The sequence below is a fragment of the Colossoma macropomum genome, unplaced genomic scaffold, assembly GCF_904425465.1.
Source record: "Colossoma macropomum unplaced genomic scaffold, Colossoma_macropomum, whole genome shotgun sequence".
Taxonomy (NCBI): domain Eukaryota; kingdom Metazoa; phylum Chordata; class Actinopteri; order Characiformes; family Serrasalmidae; genus Colossoma; species Colossoma macropomum.
The window spans coordinates 3,069,626-3,094,949 of record NW_023494803.1 but is presented as its reverse complement, the minus strand read 5'-3'; the positions used below and the strand labels follow the sequence as shown (position 1 = coordinate 3,094,949).

Sequence of the window (25,324 nt, the reverse complement as noted above, 5' to 3'; positions counted from 1 at the left end):
ATTGTTAGCTTCAAAATATACCCTAGCTGTTAGCAAACAGCTGTTTTGGAAACTTTTTTTTAGATATTTTTGTCTTATTTAATTAAGAAGCAACAGAAAAATCAAACTTTACTTAAAATTTCATTTAAAATTCAATGTTTATTTTTGCCTGCCACCCCTACTGAAACTTAGATCCTGGTAATACGTAATTCACAAATCAGTGACACTGTCTCATGAAAAGGAAGAACATGTGCCAACACAAATGAAAATATAAAGGTCAGACCAACAACAATAACAGAGAAAATAAAAATGAAAAAGGCAAAGTGTTCCCAAACTTTTCATGCGCAGTGTAGCAGCATTTGAGTTCATATAGGCTTACCTCACCCATCATCCCCCAAAACCTCACATCTGCCCTATACCAAGCCTTGCGTGACTGTTTAGAATAGAAACTTGGCTTGTCGACCTTATTGCCCTCTCTCACCCTACCCTCCATGCCTGGATTTCTGAGCTATGATGCTCTATGGCCTCCCTGATAACTCATGGAACATTAGCCAACCACTATGGCTGCATAACAGACAATATGGTATATGTTACCATTATTGCTCCGTATTGCATCTGGCCTAAACGAATGATTAACAAACAGTATATTGATATATTGTGCAGTACTATCGGCTTCTGTCCTCGTTTTTAAAGAGAGGCCAGTGAGAGTGGTTTATATTTTAGGCTCAGAAAAAAGTCAGTTTGTCGTACATGAATTAAATGACTTGCTTATACACATACAGGCTACAGCACAAACACATGCTGTTTCTCTCCAAACACTGTCAACAGCCAACTGTTTATTTATAGCGCTCTTATCTGTTTTATGTGCACTTTCTTATTTAGAAATCGTCATTTTTCATCCAAGACAGTGCTTTGTGTGCACTCTCAAAGCCTAAGGGAGACAGACTGTTGTTTTTTTTTTGTTGTGCTCCTCTCTTTTCTTGCATTTGATTGCTGTTTAAATGCATCTTAGTGGGAAGCTACCGCTCAGCTGTGGGATAGCAGAGACGTTCCATGTCAAAGAATAAACAGGCTGAAATCAAGAGCTGCACATACAACCCCATTTCCAAAATGTTTGGGACGCTGTGCAAAATGTAAATAAAAACAAAATGCAATGATGTGCAAATCATTTAAACCCTGTATTTAATTGATAATAGTACAAAGACAACATAAAGTGCTGAAACTGAGAAATTTTATTGTTTATTGAAAAAATATTTGCCCATTTTGAATTTGTGGCCAAATACACTATTATAACTATTCCAAAAAAGTTGGGACGGGGCAACAAAAGACTGGTAAAGTTGTTTAATGCTGAAAAAAACACTGGGTGGTTGATTGGCAACAGGTCAGTAACATGATTGGGTATAAAAGAGCATCTCAGAGAGGCGGAGTCTTTCAGAAATAAAGATGGGGAGGGGGGAAAGACTGCAAGATCAAATAGTGCAATAATCAAGAACAACATTTCTCAACATAAAACATCTATGGTACATAATAACATTAAAAGATTCAGGGAATCTGGAGAAATCTCTGTATGTGAGGAACAAGGCCAGATCTGTCACCACTGAAAATATTTGGCGCATTATGAATTGAAAAATACGACAAAGGAGACCCTGAACTATTGAGCTGAGTTACAAGGGGTAGTGGTTGAAATCTTGCCCTACGAAATGGGACAACTCTTAAATAATAGCTAGCTACCGAGACATTAGCATGCTATTAGCGATTTTTATGCTTGCTATGAAGAAAACGATCATAATACACTGAAACGACATTAAACTAAGATAAAACAGTGATTATCGTCGTTTTTAACAGAGAAAATTCTCACATTTGTGGGTTTCTTTGGTCTCTTGTTCTCCATCTCGCCGGTTTTTCTTTTTTTCTCATAACTCTCTGATTGGAGTCTCTGAAAAACCTCCGTTTGGAGAGTCATGTAGCCCCAACACTTCACCCTACCCCTCTATCTCAACAAGAATCTGGACACCTTAACCCTAGACTTGAACACGCAAAACGGAGGACTAAAAGCTAAGAGGTAGGGGTGAGGGGTGAAATGGGATCGGGCCTAAGTGACCACAGACACCATGGTCTAAGACAAGATGGCCTTAGACAGTAAAGTTTATGTGACATTCACACTTGCATTCGTTTTTACTAGATTAACAGTTTCAAATTAAAGATGATGTTAAACTACAACCGCAACTTTTACTGAGCTGCGCTATTATTTTCTTTTGTTTGCTAAAGATTGAGCTTCAGCTCTTCGCTGTGTTTGCTTCTGCGTCTGCTTCAGTTTTGGGAACTGTTGAAAAATGACCAGTGTTCATTTTTTTTACTATTATTTTTATTATATATTTTTTGCTATGCATATAAACAGTTTTAACACCCCCTTAGTCGAATAAGATGATTCTGTTACTCTCACTTCGCAAAACTTTATTAAAAAGAAAGATATTGATATATTGATTTCAATATTTTAAAATCAAACGTAATAAAAGTAAAAGAGAACCAGTTCTTCCAGAGCATCATGACATAGGATCACAGGATTACGGAACATTAGCAATGTGAACGCTTCCAGCGATTATGATAATATTATACTTTTGGTCAACCAGGCACAGAGCAAGATGTTTGTTTATTCAGATGAATGCCAGAGGGACTGTAGTAAGCTGTGGAGAGAGACTGAGGTTCACTGAAGCTGAGGGGCTCCTACTGACACATCTGTTTGGCAGATGGGTTTTTCTGAATGAAGTAGCGTAACTGAAACTCACTAGTGTATAGTTGTCTGTCAGACATTGTTGATGTGAAGACATTGATCTTTAAATGGGCTTTTTTCTCAGCCATAGTATTATCATACTACTGAATGTCATATCAGCCTTTTGATAACAAACAAAATGAATTTAGATATTCATGCATACTTTCTGAAATCCATCATTCAGAATAAAAAGTCTTTATTAAGCGCACTAAGACTTGGAAGTAAACAAAGTGTTACTACTGTAAGTACATTCCAAATGTTAACTGCAATAAACGACAACCTCATTTCCAAAATAGCTGGGACGCTGTGCAAAGTCTAAATAAAAACTAAATGCAATGCTGTGCAAATCATTTAAACCTTGTATTTCATTGAAAATAGTACAATGTGTCAGTGTTAAAATGGAGAAATTCTATTGTTTTTTGAAAAATATTTACACATTTTGAGTTTGATGCCAACAACATATTTCAAAAAAGTTGGGAGGGGGGCAACAAAAGGCTGGTAAAGTTGTGTAATGCTAAAAAAAAAAAAACACCTGGTGGTTGATTGGCAACAAGTCCGTAACATGATTGGGTATAAAAAGAGCATCTCAGAGAGTGCAACGATTCAAGAATAACGTTTCTCAATGTAAATTAGCAAAGAACTTTTGCTTTTTTTATCATCTACGGTACGTAATATCATTAAAAGATTATGATCTTTGATCTTTGGGCCCTCAGGTGGCACTACATTAAAAACAGACATGATTCTGTAGTGGAAATCACTGCATGGGCTCAGAAACACTTCTGAAAACCACTGTCTGTGAAAACAGTTAATCGCTGCATCCACAAATGCTAATTAAAACTCTAAAACGCAAAGAAGAAACCAAATATAAACAGGATCCAGAAATGCTGCCACCTTTTCTGGGCCTGAGCTCATTTAAAATGGACTGAGGGGAAGCAGAAAAGTGTCCTGTCGTCCGACGAATCAACATTTGAAATATTTTTGAAAATCATCAACACTGGATCATCCAGGCTAAAGACCACTCAGCTTGTTATCAGCATACAGTTCAAAAGCCAGTATTCATGATGGTATAGGGGGCATTAGTGCACATGGTATGGGTGATGTGCACATCTGTGAAGGCACCATTAATGCTGAATGATATATACATGTTTTGGCAACATATGCTGCCATCCAGACGACGTCTTTTTCAGGGAAGATTTTGCTTATTTCAGCAAGACAATGTCAAACCACATTCTGCATGTATTACAACAGCATGGCTCCGTATTAAAAGAGTCTGTGCGCTAAACTGACCTGCCTGCAGTCCAGACCTGTCACCACTGAAAACATTTGGCACATTATGAAATGAAAAATATGACAAATTAGACCCTGAACTGTTGAGCAGCTGAAATTCTATATCAAACAAGAACAAGAAAACATTTCACTTTCAAAACTACAGCTGTGTCTCCTCGGTTCCCAAACACTCAAAAGAAGAGGTGGTGAAACACAGTGGTAAACATGCCTCTGTTCCAACTTTTTTGGAATGTGTTTTTGGCATCAAATTCAAAATGGGCATATATTAAAAAAAAAAAACAACAACATTTCTCAGTTTCAACATTTCATCAAGGACCAGTTTCAACATTTCATCCAGCCACACAATGTTTAACCTCCTCCCACCCGGAAGGAGATAGAGAAGCATTCAGACCAGAACCAGTCGGCTCAGGTCCAGCTTCTTTCCCTCCACCACCACCCTGCTGAACTCAACACCACTCCATTAATACTCATACTTGCATGTTGCACACAGTATTTATTATTATTTATTATCCCTTGCATTTCCATACAACAGAGTATTGACTGTATATAGAATACAACACATAACTGCTTACTCTAACAGTATGTAACATACCGTATATATTGTATTCATAGTATTGTGTATATATACATGTATATATCATTCATAGATATATTTATAATTGTGTGTATATTGTTCATATAGTTATATATTTCATAGATGCGTCATATTTATGTCTTGTACATTTGCACTGTCCGTTTTGCACTGTTGCTACTATTTGCACTTCTGGTGCCTTGAACTTGTACTGAGCAACTACAGTAAAGTTGAATCTATCTATCTAATAAATATAGTTTTGTACTTTATAGCAAAGACACTGGAATTCTAGCAGGCAGAGCATGAAAGCAGTGCAGAGTGGGAGTTGAACAACATGATCATTGCTCAGAGCAGCTTTTCAGAAAGCCGGAGTGTCAGTGTTCTCTCTCGCTCCGAAATCGCTCCAGTATTGCTGCATCCCGCGAGCCAGACAGTCCTTTTTCTCCACACTGACTGCTTCTGAGTGACGAGTGGTGCGGCAGGCAGTGGTGGACGAAGTACACAAATCATGTACTTGAGTTAAAGTAGAGAGACCCAAGGTAAAATATTACTGCAGTAAAAGTAGAAGTTCCTCCCTTTAGACCTCCACTTGAGTAAAAGTACAAAAGCCTTCAAATGTACTTAAGTATCGAAAGTGAAAGGACTAAATGATTAATTATGACTTTAATGTCCTTTTACCGTTTTTGTAACAAGACTCTGCTTCAGTCTTTTAATAGAACGTCATTAATTAGTGACGCTGATGTCTATTAAAATTATCATAAGCACAAAACACTGAAGGCAAACAGTTTCCATCAGGTAGAACTGAGTGGCTCTGAAATCACTTTTTACAAACAAGCAAAGTTTCAGTTTAAGATTTATTTGAACTTAGTTACAAGTTTAAGTTTAATAAAAACTTTAAACTCAGATTCACAAATGAGTTTCCTTTACTAAACTGCATCTGTAGGTCTCTGTTCATAAACATAAACTAGCCAAAACTAATTTACTATAAAATTAAAAGTGTTTGTATAAATTCAGAATAAAGACACGTCAGTCACAACTGCATATGAGTACATATTTCTATATTGTGGTCTGTTTACACAAAGTTAGGTTAGTTCATCATTTATGTTGAATAGACTCTCCCAAAATTTTACGCTGCTGCACTGATGTTGAACCGTGTGCTGCACTGGGTCGGTATGACCAACAGGTCAAAACAAGCTCAAAACAAAGTGACCGCTGTGCCCTGATTGGTGTTCTTGCTTTGCGTTTCTTTTGTTTTGACATGTTACATTTTTATACACACATAAACCAAAAGGAACGACAGATTTCTCATAATGTAGTGGAGTAAAAAGTGAGATATTTGACTATGAAATGTAGTGGAGTGAAAGTAAAAAGTCACCCAAAATGGAAAAACTTCAGTAAAATACAGATACACGAAAAAACTACTTAAGTACAGCAACGAATTACATTTACTCCGTTACTGTCCACCACTGGTGGCAGGGACTGCTACAGCTCGCACAAGACGGCCATTCATACACAGCGTCATTCAATTTTATAAAATCATCACAAGGATGATGTGGTACGGATCAACACCTCCAGTCAAACTCATTTTTTCTTGATGTCTCAGAAGCCACAGCCGGCATCGACTGCTGTGTGGCCATAGGACACTTTTTTCAGGTTTTGCCAATACTGTCTATAGCATAAACTACCAAACCTTACCAGAACAACCAAAACAGCCAAACCAAAGTTAGCAAAGTTAGCTTCTGACCAGAAAGCATGTTTGTTCTCTCTGGCCATGTTTAAACATGACAGTGCACTGTAAAGAATGTACATTCTTGTAATTATGGCATTGGATGCAGTTGCATTGTTTGAGCACTAAAGTTGCTAAACAACCTCCGAACATACACCAGTAAGCTGTACAGCTAATTGGTTATTTGTACAGTCATCCTTGACTGACCGGTCAAACCCTGGTCTCCTGTGTTTTGGGTGGTGGAGTTAATGAGACCTGCTCATAGGCGCTGGACAAAGAGGGCTCACATGAGTGCTGCAGTCTTTTTGACACTCAACTGCACATACATGTATAGTGTATTCATGATGTTGCCTAATTTTGTGTCACCCCCTCTGCAGATATATTGTAAATATTCAGTACATCACTGGCCACATAACTCCTAACTCTTACAAGCGGTGTTATTATTGACATTTTGATAAGTATTAAGTAGTTTTATCATAAATAACATTTATATTTGATCTTTTTCTGTGTGTTTCAGTATCAAATAATAACAAAAAAGGGGCAAAAACCACAAACACTGTTGTTAACATCAGGAATAACTGTGAGATTTAGGGGTTAAGTACTGGAAGGCTTACTGACAATGTGACTGAAAAAATGCAGTGTAAGTTTACAACATTGTAGCTGGTGTAATTAGAAAAGATGACCGTTTAAATGCCCTTTTCTAATGCTAGCTGATGGACGCATAAGTGAACGATCACATCATCTAAAGAGCCGTTAGATTGGATAAGGCCCTTAATTTCTTCTTCATTAAAAAAAATAATAAAATCCAGTGCTTCCTGTCTCCCTGCAGAGGCATTTTTCCCATGTTAATGTAGTCTGAGGGTACACGGAGAGCAGGCGTGATTACCGAGTCACTGAGTGTGACTGCTCTTAATTGAAATGTCACTCTGGAGGCTTTCTGTGCTGCTAGTGTCAGTCCACATCGCCTCATCCTTCCCCCTCCTGTCATAGGGGATATGACCAATTAAAATGACTGGCCTCAATCTGCCTGGCCTGCCTCAAACTAAGTTGTACATGCATAAAAGTTAAGCTTCCAAACTTTAAGTGTGCATTGAGTAATGTTATTGTGTTCTGCTTATAAACTGGATACCGAATTTGCCTTGTTTTTTTGGAAATAGGAGAGTTAATGTACTATATAAAATTAAAGTTAAATACAATACAAATTCCATATATAGTCAGGTCCAGAAATATTTGGACATTGGCAAAGTTTTTATTGTTATTATAGCTTTCTGTCACATGACTTTCTGCTTTAATTTGAGAGGGTTTACGTCCAAATCGGGTCAACCATTTTCAAACATAGCCCCCCAGTTTTAGGGGCTCAAAAGTAGTTGTGATGCCACAAACATGAACATCATTACTTATGACTGATTATGAAAGGGGAACTCCACCAAATTTGCAAAATTATTTAATCATTCAATGGTTTACATGTAAACAAAATCATTCAGAGTGGTTTGGTGTGAAATGCGTCTTTCTAGAGAAATGTACAGAGTCAGAACTGTTCACCAGTACTAGAAACCAGACGTCCGACGCGTTTAATGGCTCTAAAAGCTACATCCCATTAAGTTATTACACAAAATGGTTATAAATGCATATAAATGCTTGATACCTGAGACATTGTTTTGTGATAGTTTTGTTATAAAGTTTTGGCCTAAAACGTATTTTTAATATAAACTGTTATTTCAGGGTCAATTTGAACCAGAACACATAAAGGAGTTGCAGTGGTTTAAAGGAGTGAGAGAGCCAAAAGGGAGAGAGACTGAACCCACCGGCATCGACGCAGAGCAGCCCAGAGTGAATAGAATCTCCTGGTGTCAACAACAAACTACTTGCTACTCTGCTTACCAGTTTATGGGGTAGGATAGCGAGGTAGATGAATAGTAGTAAATTTGCAGCTCTGCAGTGAGAACCTTCTTCAAAAGGCCTGCAGGGCGGAGAGGTACGTTTAGGGCGTTGTAAGGAAAAAATAGTACCCAAAGAAAATGTGTTTTTAACTTAGCACTATTTTACCACTATCAGCGTGACATATAAAACGTGATATTTTTAGTGTCGACGTAAGGATGTCCGGTTCCTAGTACTACAATTGTGAACAATTTTGACTCAATAAATTTCTCTAGAAAGGCACATTTCACACCAAACTACACTGAATGATTTTGTTTACATCTAAACCATTAAATAATTACTTAATTTCGCAAAATTGATGGAGTTCCCCTTTCAGCCTTCTGCAGTTTTCCCCACCCATTCATGTGGACGTGATGCAGAGTGCTGTTACTGCAGAAACCATAGCCAAGTTTTTGAAGTGGAAGATGTGGGGAAAATGATTACTGTCTTTGGCTTTTGGGTATCAACGCAGCCTTTTGAAGTCCTTGAAGACACATTAATTTAGCCTGGACTCCTTTTTGAAATGAGGTACAATACAGGATAGCCAGTTCAGAGAAGTGACCATTTATATATATTTGTCTTAAAGTTTTAAAATACAGTGACAAACACTATCTGTGTCAGTGTCCACATAACATCTTCTTCTTCTTCTTCTTCTTCTTATTATTATTATGCCAGATTTTGTTCACTAACTCATCCTCCAGGTTTCGAGATATCAACACTGTTCCAACTCCAGAATGTTTGGTTTGATCAGGAATGGCAGGGTTATATACAGCTTTTTGATCTGACATATGGTTTTCATACAGTCATGGTTAAATGATGATTTTTTTCAGGAATGAATGGGATGCAAAAGTTTGTGCACTCTATTAGCAACACCCTATTAACCATGTGGGGAACCACAGAAACCACCTAGCAACACCTCAGCAACCACCTGGGATACCATAACAACCACTGAGCAACACCCTAGAATACAAATCAATAATAAAAAATATTTTAAAATGTCAAAATATGGAAAACTAAAGTGATTAGGCATGATCTAATTTTATAATAATTAGTCAACAATAGAAATGCTGACTTCCGCCCAATGACAGCTGGGATAGGCTCCAGCACCCCACCGCGACCCAGAAGGATAAGCGGTTTAGAAGATGTATGTATGTAGAAATGCTGACATTATGTTTCTTACATGGTGTCGTGTTTGAATGTCAGGCAATAAGAAAGTAGAATTAATTTGGCTAAGAACTTGTTTTATTTATTAATTAATCAGCTTCTTATTACACAGTCGAGTCACATTATTATGACCACCAGCTAATATCTAGAGTGACCACTGTGTACAGCACGGACAGCAGCCAGACGGGCTGGGAGTGACTCAGTAAGGTCCTGCTAGGTTGTCGTCTGGAGCCAGGCTGACTGCAGTGCATCCCACAGCTGCTGGAGGGGGCGTGGGGGAGGATCCATAGAGCGAACGTGACGATCGAGGTGGTCCCGCAGATGCTCAATTGGGTTCAAGTCTGGGGAATTAGGGGGCCAGGGTAGTACTCAGAAGTCTTGGTCATGCTCTTCCAATCAATGTCGGACATTTCTAGCCATGTGATGTGTCTCATTGTCCTGCTGGAAGATCCCATCGACCCCAGGGAGGACAATCAGCATGTATGGGTGTTCGTGATCTGCAAGGATGGATTTATACCCAAGGGTGCCTTCCACGTGGATGAGTGGGCCCAGAGAACGCCACGAACACAGTTCCCAGAACACAACGCTTCCACCACCGGCTTATGCGCCGGCGAAAGTAGGATGTGGTCATAATAATGATCCTCCTCTCTTTTCTTCTCTGCTCCTCACAGGTTCTTTCCCTCCATCCCGCCAGCATTCGTCTCCATGGTTCCTCAGCTTCTGCCTCGACTTTAGCAAACGCCTTTACAAACTTTGCCTCCAGCTGCAGTTGTTGTAATCTCTTGCTCCTCTCCAGCTTCTGTTGCTCTCTCTCACTTTCCTCCTTCATCCTCCTCCTTTCTTTCTCTGTCTCCATCCTGACCTTCTCCACCTCTGTCTGCCTCTCCATCCTCATCATCTCTTTCTCTCTCTTCCACTCTCAGAGTCTCTTTGAATTCACTCTCCATCTTTTCTTTCTGTATCTCCAGCTTTTCATCCACCTCTCTCCTCAGCTTCTCCATCTCCCTCATCCACACTTCATGAGTGTCTTGGTGGACCTTCAGTTGTTTCTTATCCTCATTTCTCTCGGTCCTCATCCACCAGATCATCCTCCTCAGCTCCAGCTTCTCAGCCTCCTCCTCCTGCTTGTATTGCACCATCCATTTCTTCTCTTTCATCCTCTCCTCCTCCATCTTCACCCTCTCTTCCTGCATCTGTTTCCTCTCCTCAATCATGATCCTACTCTTCTTCTCCAGTTCCTTCTGCTTCTCCTCTGCCTTCTTTATATATCCAGCCATCTCCTTTCTCTCTTCCTCTCTTTCTCTCTCCATCCTTTCCTTGTATTCCTTCATCTCCTCTCTTTCTTTCTCTCTCTGCATCTGCAGCCTCTTCCTGCATTCTCTCATCTCCTTTCTCTCTCTCTCTCTTTCCTTCTCCATCGTCTCTGGCTTTCTCCATCTCCTCCAACCTCTCCTCCAGCGCCCTTCGTTCCTTCCTCCAGATTTTCTCGTCTTTCTTTCGTCTCTCATGCTCCATCCTCAGGTTCTTCTTCTCCCCCATCAAGTTCTCCGTCTCTCTGAGGAGTTCCTCTTTCATCGTCGTTATCTCGTTCTTCACCTCCCTCACGGAGTCTGCGTTTGCTCTCAGCTTCTGAATATCGTCCATCCAGGAGTCTTTCTCCTTCATCCTCTTCCTCTCACTCTCTCTGTACCAGTCTTTGAGGATTTCTTTGGACCGGAGTTCAGTTTCAGTCCTGTTAAATTCCCTCTCTTTCAGCAGTTTCTCGAGGACCCATGTCTTCACCTCTTAATTCGATTCTCAATCAGCAGCTTATCGTGTGACATCACTGGTAAAAGAAAACACTTTCATTATTTTAAAAAACTCACAAAACATCAATACAATAAAAAATAACTTCAGTTAAAAAAGAGGGTTATCTTACTTTTAGCCAGTGCTGATTCTTTTTCCTCTTACAGTAGAAACCTACTACTTACTTTCCCGTTCCACCTTAAATAGTCCAGCAGTTCTGACACCTGAAGCGCCAGAATGTAACTGCTGCACCATTTAAGGTGGAACGGGAAAATTCGAACAAGAAGCTGGTGAATATCTGACTTCAGCTTCATATCACTGAAGAATTAGGGGTGGGTGATAATAAATAATTGTCCCCCTCTTTGAAAGCATATGATGCCCTAAATGTAACTAAAGCCCAGCAGTGAGGAGCTGAACTTTACCCTCCTCTGCTGTCACTGAAGACGGGCCGGGTCGCCTAGAGAGCAGCGCTAGTAGCTGTTAATGAAGCAAGGTTTTTTATTATTATTATTTGAGGGTCTCATTTCGTAGGGCAAGATTTCAACCACTACCCCTTGTAACTCAGTTCCAAGGGGTTAGGGTGACGCTCGAAAACAAGGGGTAGGGGTAAAAAGAAGAAATGGGACTGGGCCCATGTCTCATTACAAATAAACCTGGTTGGACTTTGGAGCAGTAGACCTTGGGTTCTGTTTTTGTTCCATTTAAGAAGGGACGGCATCCATTTCAAATGTTTGTGGATATTTCCTTCAGTATTCATAGATTCTGGCTTTTGGACTTTGATGATGGGAAATTCCACTGTGCCCTATATTAATAGAGCCAGCTTTGAGTAGTTCACCCAGGAAAACTCCATTGCCTTAGCATTTGAGTATGTTGGACATAGAACAAATGGAAATAGACGATAAGTGCTGTGTGTTTTTTCAGGGCGTAGGAGTGCTCAGTGCTCTTTAAAAGTGTTGTAAAGGCATACTTAGATCCTGAAAGGGTTCCAGAGGCTTTACTTTACCTCCAAATAACCAGCATGCTGATACATGACTCTGGCATTAAGTCAAAACGTATTATTAACCATGCTCTGAGCTGGCTCTGGTTGGGAAATTTTGGCCTGTGGTCAGTATTTCCACACAGTACATTCCAGTTGGGTCTGCAGAGATAAACACTTACAAACAGCTAATTAGGGCAATTTTTGCTTATGTCTGAGAGTTTCTTGTGGTCTGGCCGAGCCAAGGAGTGAGTCCAGCATTATGTTTGTGTCTGTTTGCGAAAGATGTCAGGGGTTGACAATAGAATGTTTAAGAGTTGGTTGTCATCGTTGAATCAAGTAAAGATAGAAATATATTGATAAACCGTATAAGTTGCTTTTATCACGAGCGGTTTCAATTATTTTCAATTATTCAAGCTTCAATTATTTCAATTTTTCAGCAGCACCCAAATAGTACCTGCTCTGTGAGGGTCCATGGGGGTCCTGACCACTGAAGAACAGGGTAAAAGGGGAGTATGCAGAGAAACAGATGGACTACAGTCTGTAACTGTAGAACTACAAAGTGCACCTATATAGTAAGTGGAGCTGATAAAATGGACAATGAGCGTAGAAACAAGGAGGTGGTCATAATGTTATGCCTGATCTGTGTATTTTTCTTTGCACTCAGTGGCTATTTTGACTAAAAATAAGCGAAAGATGGTCTCTGACCTTTCCACAGTTCTGTATGTCTCAGTTATGTTATATGGAGGGAAAAAATGATATGGTAACACACACTTTTCATACACCTTTTCTAGGGTATGTACACAAGATTACACTTTCTCCATCTTCCACACACACTTTTCACCCTTTGTGCGTGAGATGTTTGCCCAGCTCATTCTATTTATAAAGTCCCTATGGAGTGTGTGGTTTGTCTGGGCTGCTCTGGTGTTAGTTGTGACCCGTGCTACAGATCGTTGGCATTCCCCTCCAGCCTTCCTCATTCCTCCAGCCTCTGATCCTCCGCTCATGGCACGGCCTGCCTCAGACACATTGGTCTCTGTATGCAGCCATGGGCACGAGCCAAGTGCAGGGCAGAGAGCCAGCTGCCTGACCCCGTCTTTAGACGGGACACAGTGTGAGAACAGTGGCAGTATAGTGAGTGAGTGTATATTGGCACTTATTCACTACACTGCATTGGCGTATTATATGTAGGGGTGGGACTTCACTGGGTTTAATAATAAAATGCGGTTGAACTCAAAGACAGTCATCATTGATTTTCTGATATCTGATTATGATTCTCATGTTTTAAGGAGTGGGAATCACTAGAGGCCCCATGATACGATAATATTAAGACACATATCAAATCATGTCACATTTACACAGGTGTGAAGGTGAGTGAAAATCCTAGGTGCTTAGCCCCTCACATAGCACAGCATTAAATATTAAGTGACCCCTATTAGTCCCACAACGGGGAAATTTAACCCATCCGTGCACCACATACACACTAGTGAACGCACACACTAGGGGGCAGTGAGCACACTTACCCAGAGTGGTGGGCAGCCCCATCCACAGTGCCTGGGGAGCAGTTGGGGGTTAGGTGTCTTGCTCAAGGGCACTTCAGTCACGTACTGTCAGCCGAGGGGATCAAACCAGCGACCTTCTGGTCACAAGGCTGGTTCCCTAACCTCCACCTTATCATAAATACTATTGCACTACTTTTACATAATGTATAAGTACAAGATATAAATATGAAAGATATACACATTATACACATTATATGTACTATTCTTATCACAAAGTATGCATATATGCATGCATATGATATAAACTATTCAAAATACTCATTATCATACATGGATATGATTTAGTTTTAGGAGTTTAGGATATTGTGTATATATATATATATATATATATATATATATATATATATATATATATATATATATATATATATATATATATATATATATTGTATAGAAGATATAAATATTTAAGGTTTACGCATTATCATATACACTTTACTGCATTCCAGTTTTGCCACACTCTGTCATACACACTGTCACAATATATACATATATTGAACACATCAGTATGCAGTACAACCCACTCGGTGACGTCCGGTACAGACAGTTTGTCTAATTTACGTGACCTTGAGTAAACACTATACCAGGAGACTTTAATTAAAATTCAATAAGGTCCAGTTAGAGAAAATATCCTCAAGCAAAGGTCCAGAACATCATAATGTCTAACTTGCATCATGATTCAGTGCCATATACTGTTTACTGAAGTAGCCTAGTAGGTATATCAACATCTTATAGTCAACAACTGAACGTCAAATGAAATAAAGTACAATTCAGTCATATTTCAACAATATTTATTGTCAGTTTTCTCTTTTTAGAGCACGACATGTGAAATAACTTCCCTCTGACTCACTTTCTTCACTGACTGCTGTTTCTCGCCTCGTCCGTCCCCTGTGTGTGCGTCACTCACTCGAGTCTCAGTGCACAGATCTGATTGGCTGAGTAGCGTCACGTGTGATACTGACAACACATGCGATTGGTCTGTGAGTCTCCCGGGACGCTAAAGCTACCGTAAAGGCTAGAAAAATTATGCCGATTAAAATAGGACCACCCTGTCAAAATTAAATAATTCTCCATAGTTTATCGGTTGAAGGTCCAGGTCCGCATAGGACAGCATCTGGGTCCAGACTCGGATCGCGGTAGGCATATTATTGACCTCTGCACTATGCCATGTGTAATGGACAGTACAGAGGAGAATGGGTGGCGGTATGTAGAGGCTGTGCAGTATTAAGTGAGTTGTTGTTTATTAATAGAATAAGTGAATTACGTCAACAACGTTCCCGATACCGATATTGGATCGGATCGGTCCCATTTCTACATTCAACACAGTCATACCATAGCAACTTATTGGATACGTGAGCTTGCTGGACCTGAATATATACCTCTCCAGCTGGATCCTAGACTTCTGACTAGGAGGCCTCTTTCAGGATTGATTACCCCACCTCCAGCCCCACCAGACTCAACACCGGTGTTCCCCAGGGCTACGTGCTCTGTCCCCTGCTATTCACACTGCTGACTCATGACTGTGCTGCAAAGTAGAGCTCAAATCACACACTCAGGTTTGCTGACGATAGTACAGTGATGGGTCTTATCAGCAACAGTGACGAGTCAGCACACAGGGAAGAGGTGGAGCAGCTTTAAGACTGGTGTAGAGACAACAATCTCATCTCTTAATGTTCCTAAGACAAAACAGATGATTGTAGACTTTAGGAATAACTGTGGTGATCACTCTCCACTGCACATCTAGGGTTCAAAGAGTCAAAACCTCCAGATTCCTTGGTGTGCACATCATCGACGACCTCACTTGGACCCTCAACACCACCCGCCTAGCCAAGAAAGCCCAGCAGTGATTTGACTTCACCTTCCTGAAGAGAGCAAATCCCCCCCCTCCTTACTTTCTACAGGGGGAAATAGAGCATCCTGACCAGCTGTCTCTGTGCCAACCCATTCCCCCCCACCATGGACTCTTCACCCTCCTGCCATCTGGCAGAAGGTACAGAAGCATCCGTTACATCACCACCAGGCTCCGCAACAACTTTTTCCCTGAGATGGTCAGACAACTGAGCGCACTGATGGAGACTGATCACAGAACCCTTAACCATCACTGCACATCTGCACTATAAATTCTTTAAATCTTAATTTTTCAATGCTTCTTTGGGAATCTTATTCATGTATACTGGTTTGCTGTCTTAGTTGCGACATGTATTCCTACCGTTCTGATCATTTATTGTCTTGTGTGTTTATTGTTCTCTTTGTTTATCGTCTGGTGTATTTATTGTGTACTCTGCACTCGTTTCGCACTATGGTGTATCTGCACTTTACGTAGTCCTGTGTAATGTGTTGCTGTTGTGTGTTGCATCATGGGGGCCTAAAGAACAACATTTTGTTCTAGTGTACACAAGCTATGCTGGGGAATACAAATAAAGACCACTTGACTTAACTGGCGCCTGCCACTCGGCAGTGAGAACAGACAGCGGCTTGCGTGGGTGGAGCCCTTTATGATCCTTCTGGTTTTCTTCAGACGGCAACTGGTGTACAACTCCAGGAAGGATAGAAGCTGAATCCTAGTGATGTGCTGGGCTGTCTGCACCACCCTCTGCATAGCTTAGCATTCAAGAATAGCGGAGTCCCCATAGCAGGCGTGATACAGCTGTACCTGGCAGTGACACAGGCGAATATTTAAGGATTTACAATACACTTTTTGATGTATTGTGCTAAATTCAATTTTGTTACTTTCAACTGCAAATTACGCCTCCAAGAAGAGTTTCTTTGTCTTTGTTCAGCTTTTAGAAAAAAAAAATTCCATATTTGATTTGATTTGTACAATTTGTCCTTCAATTACGAGGTTTTTAAAGAGTTGAAATATGGATATTACTGCTTGCATCATAAGATGGGCAACCTTAAATACCACACGAAAACCAGCAAGCTCCACTGTGGTAGTTAAGCTTCTTTGGCAGTAGTAACCAACAGTGCTGGTGTTGTTATACAGGGAGATTCACTCAAAAGAGGCCCCGAATATTCTGTCGTAACTCCCATTAGGATGAAGCAATCTAAACCAAAAAATCCACTACATACCTTGACGTATGTGTAATCGATTGCATTACATGTGATGCTGGAAGTGATTTCCGTTTTCTGCCAGATACATTTCGACACGGCACTCCATGTTCCTGAACGTTCCTTGCCTGAACAGCGGCGCCTACCTCATCACTCCGACGCTTTGGCATCCCAGCTTGTTCGAAGCTCCATATACTGAGGATCTCATTGCACATTGTTTCGTTCAGATTGCTTCGTCCTAGAGAGAGTTATTACAGAATATTCGGGGCCTCTTTCGAGTGAATCTCCCTGTATAATAGTGTAAAGGTTTAGTAGTGGACTTTTAGGCCATGTCATTTTAATTTGCAGCTTCAAATATTCATAAATTGACTTATAAGCTTGTAATCCAGAGCATCCTGTGACTTTCTGGGTGGAATATATATGTGCACGGCAAAACGTTCTGGAACCTTTTTGTTTACCTCAGCAACACAGTTATAATCTGTAGTTTACAGTGGTGAAAAAAGAAGGGATTCCAATTATACATTTTGCTTCCTGCCAAAGGTTTGGGACACCTTCTTTTGAAATGGTTTAAATTTTTTTTTTTTTTTTAACTGTAGAAACTCTTTTGACCCAAATGCAGTTGAAACGCCTGAAAGGTTCAAGTATGATGAATGCTGACATTACAGTTTGGCTTTATTTGCAAAATAGCACGATCACAAATATTACCATAAACATGTCCATGTGATATTATTTCCCTGACCCTGCGTAGTCTTTAATTTGCCATTTTAATTTGTATTTCAAACGGACAAACAATATATGCTAACTTCTTTTAAATATTTTGAAAAGCTAAGGATCCCCAAACTTTTGGCGGGCAGTGTTTATGTGTTCCTGACCCAGAAAGGCACTCAATCATGTAAGTGGCTGTTTTGTTTTTTCTCCACAGTTTCCGTTTGGCATGATTTTGGGCCTCATACTGTGATAACGCTCTCAGCTGGAGTGTCTGCACACTGTCTCAGCCACGGCATCAGCTACTAATGAAGAAGCTCTTCTGCCCTGTAAGTGTCTGTGGACTAAAGTTTAGTAGTTTGAAACTACATTTATGGTGCATTTGCTGTTCGAATAATTGTCTCATAGATTTTCACAGGGGAAATCAAACGATGTTATTCAGAGTGGTTTGATGTGAAATGGCACATTATAGAAAAACTTGTTGAATTTGGTTCCCTTTACAGTGGCGGTGATAGGAACCAGGGGTTGCGTAGTCTTGCAAGGCCAGATGTGATCTAAATGAGGATACACATCTGGGGACACCTTGTTAACCATCAGGTGGTGGATTGAGGCACAATCTTCTGCAAACAATGGTACGCCTCTTCAAAACCTGTCTTGACTGTTTTCGTTACATAAAACCACTCGAATGTAATAATTGGACCTCAGGGAGAAAAGGTACAATTCAAGAAAAATGTAGAATATGGGACCCATGAGAAATAGTCCTTGAAACAAGCTAAATTGTCTGCTAACATTGGGAGATAATGTAATACAGAGTAACTTAGAAATACAGTTCGAGTGAGATTAATTTTTCCAGGAGGTAATAAATATTGTAATCCTGTTACATTTTGAGAAACGTAATTAGAACTTGTACACACTGGATCTGTCTATACTAACAGTTACGCTAGCATCATATACATACCCGTCTGTCTTTACGCAGTTGTGTCATCATGTAACAAAATGGAATAGTCTGTTGTAACCATAACCGGAGGTGGGACTGTATTGAAATAACTTGAGAAAAATCACTGCGATCATGAATAACAGCTGTTTTCAAAATATGTATATATTTAGGATAAGCACATTTAACATCCTGGATCAGGGCCTTGCCGGGGCGGAAGGGCTTGTGTGGTCTAGGGGTCTTCAGAGCTGAGTCATCTGGAGCAATATGCTCCTGGTAGGGTCTCCCAAGGCGAACAGGTCTGGAGTGAAGACCCAGACTGACTCGATCCAAAAATCCTCCATGACAAAGGGACGCAGTGGGAGACGGCAGGGAGGCCCTTGGCGGCCTGGACCCCTGCGTTGGAAACTGGCTCTTGGTACGTGGACTTAAGGTGGTTCGGGCATCTGATCCGGATGCCCCTGGATGCCTCCAGGTCAGGGTGAACCAGGCATGGCCTACTGGGACGAGACCCCGGGGTCCTAGGACCCGCTGGGGGGGATTATATTTCCAAGTTGGCCTGGGAGCGGCTGGGGGTCCCTGGGAATGAGCTGGAGGAAGTTGCGGGGGACAGAGTCGTCTGATTCTCTGCTCTCCCAACTGCTACCACGACCCCATCTGGATTAAGCGGTTAATGATGATGAAGGAATGAATGAATTAATGAATGAATGAACATTTAACTTCAACGCATAAAGTATTAATTTTACTTTCGGGGGCCCTAGACAGCAGCCCCCCCCCCACCCGATGGTACACCTTTTTCCTTCATCCCAATGTGTTGCTTGTTGTGTTGGAGCAAAAATGAGGACCACCTGAGAACCAGGTTAGGAACCACTGGTGTTTGTCCCCATCCTAATGAGGCTATGTTCCCACACACTTTTAGCCCACAATTTTCTCATGGCTGTCTCTTAACTCTTTTTTTTTAAAAGATCACATCTAGCCTTGGGAGACCAGGGGTTGTGATGTCTACAACTGGCAAATATCGCCATTGTATTCACTATGCAGAATAACCTATGAACCTTCATGTGTCATCTGAGTTTTTATATCTGATGTTGATAATGTTAAAATAGTGGACGATCTGAAGAAAACAGTTTTCACTGGGTGCTATTTTGCCTTACACCGCCCTGCATGTGCCTCTCTAAAAATGCATTCTATGCAAAACCTTATCTCACAACTATCATAAAACAATGTCTCAGGTATAAAGCAACAGTTTTATAATCAACCATTTCTGCCAGAGCATTTACTTTTTGTGAGGTAGCTTTAAGAGGAATTAAACGCTTCAGACTTCTGGTTTCTCTGACCACATTATGAGCGTTTCTGAGTTGGTACGTTTCTCTCGAATGGTGCATTTCACAGTAAACCACTCTGAATGACTTGTTTATATCTGAATGATTTGATTATGCAGAAAATGTTGAAAAATTGGTGGAACTGCCCTATAAACCAGTGGCCAGGGTAGTCTCTTATACAGTTAATTGACCACAAATGCATTCTTTTCATGGCTACTCTTATGAGGTTGGTTCGGTTTTACAGAAAGTCGGCTAAAATCCCTTTCAGCCCAGTTATTTTGGATTGGAGTTGGACTGGAGATGCAACTCTGCTCCAGAGCAGCAGTTCTCAAGCCTTTTTAGTCTAATGCCTCCTTTGTGGACAGTAAGTGCCACTGTCCACACCCAAGGACTGTCTTACCAGACATTTGTCCGTTTTGCTCACTTTCTTCACAGAAAGCTACAGATAACAGGATAAGTGGGTGCAGAATGGCTGTGAATTGTGATTGTTTGGCACATATTAAAACATTATTAAAATTAAATAACATCTGCAAAATTTAAACAAGGACTACTTTTTAGATACGGCTAAAGCAGATTTAATAAGGTGACAATATTTAAAATTTCTAAGTAAAGATGCTTAATGACATTTTTATGAGGCCCCCTTTGGTGCCTGCTGTGGCCCCACTGGCCTCCACTTTGAGCACAGCTGCTCCAAAGAACTCTTTTTGGCACTTTAATTTTTTTTTTTAATATTGAACTATGTTGTTTCTAACCAAGATTAGGTGGGTTAGAGCAACAAGTCTGCCACCATACTAACGGCATCTTGATTACACACACCAAAAAATTAAAATAAATAGATAAATATATAAATTACACATGCAAAATAAATATTGAAAATTTATTACACAGTGTAAATTTAAGTAGCTTGACAAAATCAGAGTTTCTCATTAGGCTGAATAGGATTTTTTTGCCAATGTTCTACAAAACTTGCCCAGCTTTGCAACTGTTACAAAAGAACTACATAAGAACGCAGTGGTGGGTGGAGCTTGGATAGGTCAATTATGAAACAGGGCAGGTCAATACAGGGCAGGATTCACAAATTGAGCAGATTTGTGAGCTTTCAGACACATGCAGTGCTTCTGAAATCTGTATCAGTCATTTGTGGTCAACACAACAAAAGCCCAACTCTATTTCTCTTGGCAATGTCCTGACCTGCATCACAGATCGACTTACCTGCCTTCATCTCCATGGGAACAGAGATGTCCTCTTTTGACTTTCCTCCCTGTCTTGTAGTCTCTCCTTCTCACTCTGTGAAAGCTTTTAATGCGTAATCATTTTCAAGCCCTTACTTTATTGAATAAATGCAGTATTGGATATCCATAATGTATTAGCACCACATGCGTCCACTACAATCATCGCAACGAAATGCATGCTAACAGCACATGCTGGAGGCCGACTATACACTATAGCCCCGGAGTTCATTTAATACTGGTGATTTCGCCGTGCCTTGTAGTTTGCACTGGTGCACTGTTCATAGGCTTCTTATAGAGTCTTGTAACTGTCCTAATAACCTACTTAAGATCTTCGACCACAATTAGGCAATAAATAATCAAGGCTGAATTACAGGCCTCAACTAAATTCTCCATCTTTGTCCAAGAGATCAAAGGAAAGAGATGAGAACCAGCCAAGTGTAATAAAAGGGGATTTTTTTAAAGTTACAGTACTATAACTTTATCTACTTTCGACGACGGCAGCGAGTAGATCACGAAGGAAGTCAGTGTCATGAGCTGGCTTTGTGGGTATATAAGGTGTGGAAGGCACTGTCAACCGATTTGGGTATGAATCCATCCTTGCAGATCACAAACACCCATACATGCTGATTGTCCTCCCTGGGGTTGATGGGATCTTCCAGCAGGACAATGAGACATGTCACATGGCTAGAAATGTCCGACATTGATTGGAAGAGCATGACCAAGACTTCTGAGTACTACCCTGGCCCCCTAATTCCCCAGACTTGAACCCAATTGAGCATCTGCGGGACCACCTCGATCGTCACGTTCGCTCTATGGATCCTCCCCCACGCCCCCTCCAGCAGCAGTGGGATGCACTGCAGTCAGCATGGCTCCAGGTACCTGTGACAACCTACCAGGACCTCACTGAGTCACTCCCAGCCCGTCTGGCTGCTGTCTGTGCTGCACACGGCAGTTACTCTGGATATTAGCTGGTGGTCATAATAATGTGTACGACTGTGTACATTAATAACACCTTTTGTAGTGCAGGTAGTGGTGGGGACAGCAGGGCGCAACCTCACACATTTTGGTTTTTGTTGAATAACTTAAAAAATATTTTAAGTTATGGAATATGGAATAACCATATTTTATGGAATAATTTTATGGAATAATCATATTTTTTATACAAGTAACATATTGTCGCTGTCCAAAGAAAAACAAGTATCTCCAAAATAGTAGCTTTACAGGAGAGGGAAAAACATTCTGTACTTTCAATGTAAGAAAGAAGAAGGAGGTTTTATTCTAAGCAGTTTTGGATCATTTCTATTGGTCCAATCATCATGAAATTTTCACACAATGTGAAGGACAGCTGCTGAGCTCAAATGATGCAGAAAAGTAAAAATCGCAAAAAATTGGAGATACATGTTTTTCATTGGACAGCGATGATATTCATCCCTGCTACAAATGAACAGTTGAACTTTGTTTCTAGCTCATTTTGTTCGTGTACAATTCCACTGAAAATGATGGTTATATATATATATATATATATATATATATAACCTTTTCTTGTTGGACTGATAAAAAAGGAGCTCCGGTTTAAAACTGCCTTCAGTAGAGCTGGAGGAGTAAGAGATGTTTTCTGTGAGTCCATCTCAACATGCTGAGGAACCTTAAATACATTTGAGTTTAAGTTGGCAGCCATGAAGACAGAGAAAATAAAATGCATGCCAACGAATATGGACCTTTATTCAAGGCTGTGGGAGAATATGCAGTAGATAGCATTTGGATTGGATTAGACTATCAAGTCGTGATAATACAATGTAGGTTCTATGCAATGTTAGCATGAATGATGTTATATGGACTGGAATTTTTCTCATTTGTCTGGAATTAATTTCCGGACAGTGTGACTGGCACCAGAAAAATATATATTTTTTTGTTCTCTGCAGAGAGCTTTAGATTTTTCTTTTTTTCTTTGCCAATGAAAATGTCTTTACATAATATACTGTGACCTGCAGTGTCTTCTAACTCAACTGTGTGTCAAAACATTGCCGAAGCCACCTCTGCAGCAGCTTCTAGCATGCTTCAGGCATGTCAGTTAGACATGGCTACGGTACACATGCCCTTACTGACCATAAATGAAAGATAACAATGATCTAGTTTGGCTAAAATTCATTTAAATATTTTATATAAAAATTCTTTATTTAAATTTATACAACAGATAGTTCTGAGCATGCAAGCTGATTAGTTGAGCAGCATTCTAGCCGTGCTGTTTTTTCTCCATAACATCACGTTTTTTCACAAACACTGTATCACTCCGCTGAGTCATTTGAACGTTTTTACTTCTTACTTTGCCACAAACAGAAAATGGATACTTTTAAGATCACATTTGACCGACAGCCGATTTGGTCAGACTCTGAAGATGAGACGACACTAAATTCCCAAACTGTCATCACCACTGAGCAGCTTTTCAGTCGGCAGCTGTGACAGAAGAACAGCTAAACAACCTGGAATCAGCCAGAAATGAACCCAACACCCTTCGCCAAACTAAATGGGCTGTAAGATGCTTTACAGACTGGCTGGAACAAAACAACATTAATACTGATCTGGCAAAAACTGACAAACCTGAGCTGAACCTGATATTGTGGCAGTCTGTACTTCAGAAGGTGAGGCTTACAGCAGACTGTGCAGCGAGTGGGCGGAGCTCGTTACTCTGACGTAGCCACAAGATGCTTGTTAAGGAACTTTAATTTGGTGAAGGAACTTCTAACATTAAAATATATTAAACGCCGGGTTCACGGCCCGGTTTATTAATTTATTACTTTATTTATTAACTGTTGTATATTCCTATAGACAACAGTATGTGCATCGCCTTCTTCATAAATTCCTTTACTTAAGCAATAGAACACTTGAGGTCATGTGTTATTGTGAATAACATCACGGCTGTGATGATCTACGGCGACCAAATCACAGCCATAACACACTCCTTTTTGTGTTTGGAGTTAGCACTGCTGTGTCTGATCCACTCAGACCAGCACAACACACCCTAAAACACCACCACCACATCAGTGTTACTGCAGTGCTGAGAATGATCCACCACCCAAATAGTGCCTGCTCTGTGAGGGTCCATGGGGGTCCTGACCACTGAAGAACAGGGTAAAAGGGGGCTGACAAAGTATCAGAGAAACAGATGGACTACAGTCTGTAACTGTAGAACTACAAAGTGCACCTATATAGTAAGTGGAGCTGATAAAATGGACAATGAGCGTAGAAACAAGGAGGTGGTCATAATGTTATGCTATTGCCATTGTCATATTGCCCAGCACTACTATATTATGATTAACACCACCTTTTTTAGAGAAATAATAATGTTTTCTGCTATATTTCAGCTGTTGTTCTTTTCAAAAACTCATTATATTTAGTATATTTACTATTTAATATGTTCTGATTTTATGTCTGTCAGTGTGTTTGTTTTTTCAAACCTAAAGAAATCCCAGTGTCATTTGTAGTTATCATGCATTACCTGGTTAGGCTCAGTCAGTACTTGTTTATGTCAAATCAAGGGTGCTGGTAAGGGAATCCATGCGATTCCTGGGGGCATCAAGGAGACATCTGGAATCAGACCTGTGTTCTGATATCTAGCTCTAAAGATATCAACTACTTTTTTAAAAACAAGATTTTTCTTACTTTTTACTGCATTAATTACACTCTTAAAACGGTCTTGAAGGGTTCTTTAGTAAAGAAAAAGCTTCTTTAAAGAACCATGAACAGTCAAAGAACCCTTTGTATCATTAAAGTGTTCTTCAGGTGTATGGAAAATGAGCTGTAGATGGTTCTATATAGAAGCTTAGGGAAAGGGGTTCTTTATAGTACCCAAAAGGGTTCTATTGCAACAAGCTTAACATTGTAACAATAGAAGAACCCTTTTGGGTGCTATATAGAACCCTTTTTAAAAAGGTTCTCTATAGAACCATCTAAAGCACATTCTGACAAACGCTTTATCATGCAAAGGGTTCTTTGAGTGTTCAGTATTTCTGTTGAATTTCTGCAGTGAACACATTGTTAGAGCTACGATGACAGAATGGCTCAAGTTATCTCACATTGGTGGGAACGATGTGTTAAAAACCCAAAGCGCGCTAGGCTGCACTGGACTTGAGCCCTGCTCTCCCATGCCGACTTAACTACACATCCCTTACAACTTGTGCAAAGTGCAGCAGTGCGCATCCTAACAAAAACAAAAAGGAGAGATCACATCACTCCCGTTTTGAAAGAGCTGCACTGGCTGCCTGTATCATTCAGGATAGAGTTTAAAGTTCTGCTGCTAGTCTTTAAAGCTCAAAGCAACCTAGCACCTGCTTACATCACAGAGT

General features: G+C 40.3%; 1 protein-coding gene across 2 annotated transcripts in view; it reads left to right on the top strand.

Annotated features, from left to right (window-relative positions):
• The window catches only part of chst15 (carbohydrate (N-acetylgalactosamine 4-sulfate 6-O) sulfotransferase 15), a 58,122-nt gene that overhangs the window by 13,130 nt on the left and 19,668 nt on the right, over positions 1-25,324 (top strand). Inside the window, exons 2-3 of one of the 2 annotated variants that reach the window (XM_036593821.1) lie at positions 17,711-17,822; positions 17,997-18,125. The gene's annotated coding sequence lies outside the window, so the exon portion shown is untranslated. The remainder of the gene's footprint in view (positions 1-17,710; positions 17,823-17,996; positions 18,126-25,324) is intronic. The other variant, XM_036593820.1, reaches the window with a different exon arrangement.